Here is a 6816-nt window from a genome sequence, read left to right as displayed (position 1 = left end):
CATGGACTTCAAGATGAACTTGTGTGTTACCCCAAGGGTTTGCAGGCACTTTATTTGGTACATGTTTATTATGAGCTGCTATTCAAATGTTAACGTTATGGCTTAAATAGCAAGTCATGTGTGGATGAAATTAATGCATCATTACTCATCATGAGGTTTTTCCCCCGTGTTTGGATGTTCTAAGTGGCCAGTTTAGTGGTACCGTAATCTGGGGCTATTTTGGACAGTTTTGACACATTTTTTATAGTTTTTTTTTGGAACTAAGTTTGTGATCTATTTACAGGTATGCCTTGGGGATATATAATAAAGTTGAAACATTTTTGTAACACGTGACTTAAAGACCCTTTTTTCTTATTTTAAATTTTGTCCAATATTCCAGGGCTTTGTAGAGTCTTTGGACACCCCTTCAAAACTGTGACTTAACCACTTTAAACCTTCCTTATTTCAACACTAGACACAAAAGCGACTGTATCTGTTAAAAATCTTTCTTCACCATTAGCCCAGGTGGCTGTGGGCAATTGATGAACTGCCCAGGCAGATGCCGAAATGACATAAAATGTGATGCTAATTTGGCATCTGCCCACCGCAGCTGGGCACTTCACGAACTGCCAGGGCATTTCGGTAACTACCCGATTTCAGCAGATCTGCTCCATATAGTCAGAATCTGCACAAATCACTGATTTGGAGACATATTGTTTCTAAACTGTACCCCTTTCCATGGCCAAGAAAATGACCTGTCCATTGATATCTCCAAGTAGTGCGACTTATTTGGGATAACTCTGGACAGAAATAGTTCTGTTTATGTACCATGGATAATATAAAATTATTATCCTTGATAATATATGTACTAATGTTATTATACCGCATACTACTTTACCGCATAGCATGTGATTTTCATCTCTCACTGATGACAAATTATAATATGTTTTGTTTGGTTTATAATTCCTCTTTAATGCCTGTTCAGGTAAAACAGTTCCGGTAAACCAGAAAGATTTATAAAATTACTTGCCAAAGGTGATCTAAAGGTCATCTGCAAACACAAAAAAAGACATATGGAGAACCACTGGTAGTCTCTCTAAGGATAGTGGTAGAAATGGTTAATTGAAGAAAGGGTAAAGCTGAATGACTGCAAGGATACAAGACATAAGGGGATAATGATGGTCCAGTGGTTAAAGAACTGGGCTTGTAACCACCAGGTACCCAGTTCAAAACTTAACCTTCCTGTGCTCCGTCTTTGGGGTAAGACATTGTTTTAAGTGACTACAGCTGCTGAACAGTTCACATACCTTACTCTAGATTATTATTATCATTATTAATGATGGGTTAATAAATACATCAAAGGTTTGCCTAAACCCTGCTGTAATAATAGTGTCTAAACTGTTTAGGATGGTAAATGTTTCTGTCTGGATTAAATGCATCTAGTAATAATTACTTTAATATGCCAGTAAAATATCAATATTATTACCCTCATTATAGATTAATGATCAGTTTCGGGAGTCCTTTGGAGTCTTTCCTTTGATAGGACTGACTGTTGAAGGTATTTTTTTTTAAATACTGGTACTGTATATCTGTTTTGAGATTTTAGCTGGATTCTTGTCACATACAACAATAATTATGTCTGCTATAGCAGAGGAGTTGCGACATACAGAAATATTCTCTCCCAAGTATTTGACACCTGAGATGATCCCCAGGAAGGTGCATCGACTTATATTACATAAACACTGTTGTTAAGTGAATAAGGTCAAATGTATTTCAGATGTTACACTTATTAACTTGTTGTCAGCTCTGTTGTTAAATGATCATCTTACTTTCCAATGCTAACGGTACATCCCATTACTCAACAAATGGGCAAGATTGAAACAAGAGCAAAAATTCCAACTTCAGTAGATTCACTGGGTAGGGGTCCTTGGTTAGAATGTATTGTGTCATTGGTGGAATTTCCATGGGTATTTTTTTTTTTTTTTGCTCGAGACATTTGCTCAAGTACAATGTCTTGTGCAAAATGCTTTTTCGGGTTTCCATTTTCTCAGTTTATTTTACTCGAGAAAACCCGGCTTTTCACCTGACGTCATGCAAATGATGAGGAAAGGTGGGGGTTTAGCTGTGTGTAAAGTTCTTGTGCTGTTTTTGCAGATGGCTCAAGTAAATGTTTTTTTACATGCAAACAGAGAACTGGTACACAAGGTAATGTAAGCTAATGTAATAAAGCTGTGATTTCTAAATATCTTGTGTGTGGTTGTTTAATATGTTTTACTGCTCTTGCCCAAATTGTTTTTTAAATGTCATTGGAGGTGTGGCAAGTCCTTAGTAGTGAATACTGCTTCACGTCATTTATCTTATGCCTCATGAATTAAAAATCAACTTAGAGGTATAAAATGAAACTCATCAACACAGGTATTGCAGTGCACCATGGCTGAAAACCAATGAAGACGTAGGATTCTAAAGCTCTGTGCAAGACACCATCCACGTATTCTCCTAAGGCTGTCTGGATTGGGAACAGTGGACATTTTGCCTTTGTTTCAGGAAATTGAACCTCCAAACATCCTCTATCATCAAATCCTTATGCCTCATTATTCAATGGCAATGGCTAGGGAAAGGACTGTTTGGACACATACTTGTCCATCTTGCAGGTTGGAAGAGGTTGTGCTGCATCACTCTTTCAGCTCTGCAGTGGATAGTGTTTTTGTGTCACCAGGGGCACATTCCACATTATAGTGGAACTGGTAAAGGAGGATATAGGCTGGCATCCTCAGCTGAGTACAGGGTAGCTGGCAATGTGTTTGGGGTGCATAAAACCACAGTTCATTGCTGTACAAATTTGTCAACTGTCTTGTTCAGAGACACTGCAACACATATACATGTATGCCAGATGTAACTAAAGCAAAAAGCATTGCTCTGCGTGTCACTGAAAAGTTCAGGTTGTCCCAAGTAATGGGGATGATTGGTGCTACCCACATTCCCATCAAAGCACCACGGCACTATCTGTGAGATTTTACCTCAACGGGAAGTAGTGGGCATCTTTCATTTTCCAAGCAGTGGAAGATGATACTTTATTTGTGTATTACAGGTGTGTGTGTGTGTGTGTGTGTATTAATTATACACACACATTGGTTTACAGAAGTATTCACCCCCTACCAATAATGTGTGTTTTTGTCCATTCTTCATGGGAAAATTGCTCCAGTTCTGATAAGTTTGTTGGAGATCATCGATGGACTGCAATCTTCAAGTCTCGCCATAAATTTTCAATTGGATTCAAGTCAGGACTTTGACTGGGCTACTCAAGAACATTAACTCTCTTCTTGCTCAACCACTCAGTGTGGCTTTGGCTTTGTGCTTGTCCTGCTGAAATGTGAATTTCCTCCCCAGTTTAAGAGACTTGGCTGAGTCAAACAGGTTTTCCTCAAGGATTCGTCTGTACTTTGCACCATTAATTCTCCCCTCTATCCTGACAAGTTTCCCAGTCCCTGCTGAAGAGAAGCATCCCCATAACATGATGCTGTTGCCACCACCACCAGCTGGGATGGTGTTGACTGGGTGATGTGCAGTGTTGGGCTTGCACCAGACGCAACGCTTGGAATTTAGACCGAAAAGTTCAATTTTTGTCTCGTCTGACCACAAAACCTTTTTCCACATGTCTGCAGTATCATCTACATGCTTTAAGATGAGGATTTTTGAGTAATGGCTTCTTTCTTTCCACCCGTCCATACAGGCCAGCTTTGTGTAGGAACCGACTTATTGTTGATGTGTGAACACTGACTCCCGTCTCAGACACGGAACTTTGCAGATCTCTCAAGGTCATTATTAGCTTCAGTTTCCTGCTTGCCTGTCTGCTCAGTTTGGGAGGGCGACCTGATCTGGGTAGTGTCTGGGTGGTATGATGCATCTTCCACTTCTTAATGATGGTCTTTACTGTGCTGAGAGGATTAATCAGTGACATTTTCTTGTACCCTTCTCTTGCTCTATACCTCTCTACCACTTTATCACCACTGTTGACTCGTTTCAGAAGCTCCTTGGTCTTCATGGTTGTTTTGTTGGATCACTATGTGAGTTCCAGCCTGAAAGTCTTTATATACCTGAGGGAAATGATCCACAAGTTAAACTACTTTGAGTACACACAGGCTGAAACTATTTAAAACATTTTGTGACCTTTCAAACAAATCATTTGCACCTGAGCTGATTTAGGGCTGCAGAAGGAAAGGGGTTGAATACTTATGCAACTGAGATTAATCTGTTTTTCTCCGTACATCTTACTTATTTATATTATATATGCATTTTTTAACTTTATCAATGTGAAGTAGTTTTGTAGATTCTACGTGTAAAATCTAATTTGAAAATGTTTTGGAGTACGCTCAGATGGCAACAAAATGTGAAAACTTTGCAGGGGGTGAATATTTCTGCAAACCACTGTATGTATTGTGTTTACATATCTTGACAACATATTTGTAAAGAATACAGGATATTTTGACTTTTCCTGTAAAGTACCAGGGTGACACAGTGGTGTAGTGGTTAGCACTGCTGCCTCACAGCACCAGGGTCCTGGTTTCAATTCCCGCCTAGGAGTCTGTCTGTGTGGAGTTTGCATGTTCTTCCTGTGTTCATGTGGGTTTTCTCCAGGTAATCTGGTTCCCTCCCACAGCCCAAAGATATGCTGTTCAGGTTGATTGGTCACTCTAAATTGCCCTCAGTGTGAGGTGAGCTATTGTGTTGTTCCTTTATTTTAAAGGTTTAGACATCTTGTGTGGCATGCCAGGATCTGTGCATGACTTCCACAGGTTAGTATTTCTACGGGATTAATGTATTGTTAATGAAAATAGGTTATTCAGTCATGTGTAGACTGAAAATATAAAGTTTTAACTTTTTTCTCACATATTCCTAATTTAACAATGTTTGTGTTTAATGCTGTAGTTTCTTAGTAAGCGCTCAATAGTTAAAACTTTAGAATGTTTGGGGGATGTCTGTAAGGCTCAAAATACAACAGATTTTGGCTTTTGCATACATGTCACATCCTTCTTACGACAGTAATCTATATTTCCCTTTCATTCAGGTAATTTAGGGGATCAGGCTGTGCCCTTATATCCAGTCGGCGATGCTGCATACCTCCTTCTTCCCTAGCTTATGAACCCTACCGGTCTGGATGGCTGACAGCTTCTGAGGAAACATTCAACACCACGCTTGGGCAAATGCAGGCGTTTCGGCACTTGAAAGGGAGGTGGTGGATACTGCCGACATGGACTGAAGTGCAGCATGAGTTCATACCCAAAATTCCCACTGCATGCTCTATCCTGCACAACCTGTGTCAACAACAAAATTAGGTGTTCAGTGGTTGATATCTGTGAAACAGACAGGGGGAAGGTTACCTCAACTGCCAGTTTCAATTGGACATCAACGATCTTAGGAGGCTTGTGCTGTCAGAGACTTTCTCCTTTCTTTATTTTATGTTTTGTTGGCTTTACCGTTGTGTTAAATATTAATGATGTAAACAAAAAAAAAAAACACAATCAATATGTTCATTTGTAATTTTATTTTGACATTATTTATTTACACATGTTACTGTTATGGATTACGTCCTCCTCCCCTGGTACAGACGCCTCTCTTTTGGAGGGTGAGCCTGGACGCCGCATAGATTGTCCCCTGATGGAGGGGGAATCTTGGCTTCTGCCAGGAGAGGCAGCGACTGGGTCAGTGCCAATGTCTCAGTGAACTCAGAGAACATCCCCGTGGTTTCCTGATGTTGTTGCTGCTGCTGCTGAGTTATCCACTGTGCAATGCCTTCGGACATAGCTGGGATTAAAACCAAGGGAATTCAGTACAGACATTTTAGCAGCTCACTTGCCCTTCGTGTTTAACGTTAGCATAGTTTTTCACAGCAAGGGTATTCTCAAACAGTTGCTTTAATACAACAACAAGTGCAGAACACGGTTCACGGTATATGAATAAGTGCTATACAGAGCTGTAAACCCACTTACGATATACAGCATGACAGGCACACAGCGACAAACAATAATAAAAAAATGCTGCCCACATTATCATTATGGTGAAATATACCACTGCTAACCATAAAAACATCCATCACCCATTTACTTTCTGCCGTCTTGGAACCCACAGTAACAACTGACCTGCTCCCATGCAATATTTATAGTGATGTCAAACAAGCTGATTTACATTTTCAGGGTAAATGAGATTTACCCTATCCCTCTCTGTGGTCATTTTGTTCGGCCCTAAAACTGATTCTCACAAGTAATTCTTCCAGACATGCAGGCGCATTGCCACTTCACGTGTAAATAGCCCCACATGGAAACTGGCCCATTGAAGCTTTCAATGCTTGAAAACGCCTAACCTTTTTTTGTTTTTTTCCAAGCAGTTGGCCTATAATGACAAAACATAATTACAATATGGAAGTTTTCCTTGGTCGGTCACAATTCCCAGACATTTTAAAGAGATTAACATCTGTATCTGTAAAGAAAGATGTCCTTAACTTGTTCAGTTGTTTATAGGAGGAAGCACTTGTAAGTGGGTTTGAGGGGAGGGCTTAATGTGATTAGTCTACCTAACTCATTGATTTTCCTTTTATTTCTACAGTATCTCTATTAGTGGTATTCTGACATTGGCATGAGTGTTTATTTATTATTTTAAATAGCAACTTAAGCCCCTTTCACACTGGCACTCCTACCCGGATTCTGACTATTCGGGTCACAATCCCGCATGTGAAACCACGTAACTGGGTCTTACCCGGGTTGATCTCGGTCCCAGCGACCCACCTCAGGATGTGGGTCGACACACTTTGACCCGTGTTGAGCGTGACAAAATGCATAACAG

This window comes from Polyodon spathula, chromosome 5 (assembly GCF_017654505.1).
Source record: "Polyodon spathula isolate WHYD16114869_AA chromosome 5, ASM1765450v1, whole genome shotgun sequence".
In the NCBI taxonomy this organism is placed as follows: Eukaryota; Metazoa; Chordata; class Actinopteri; order Acipenseriformes; family Polyodontidae; genus Polyodon; species Polyodon spathula.
The sequence above is the reverse complement of the archived record's forward strand: the minus strand, read 5'-3'. Positions refer to the sequence as shown.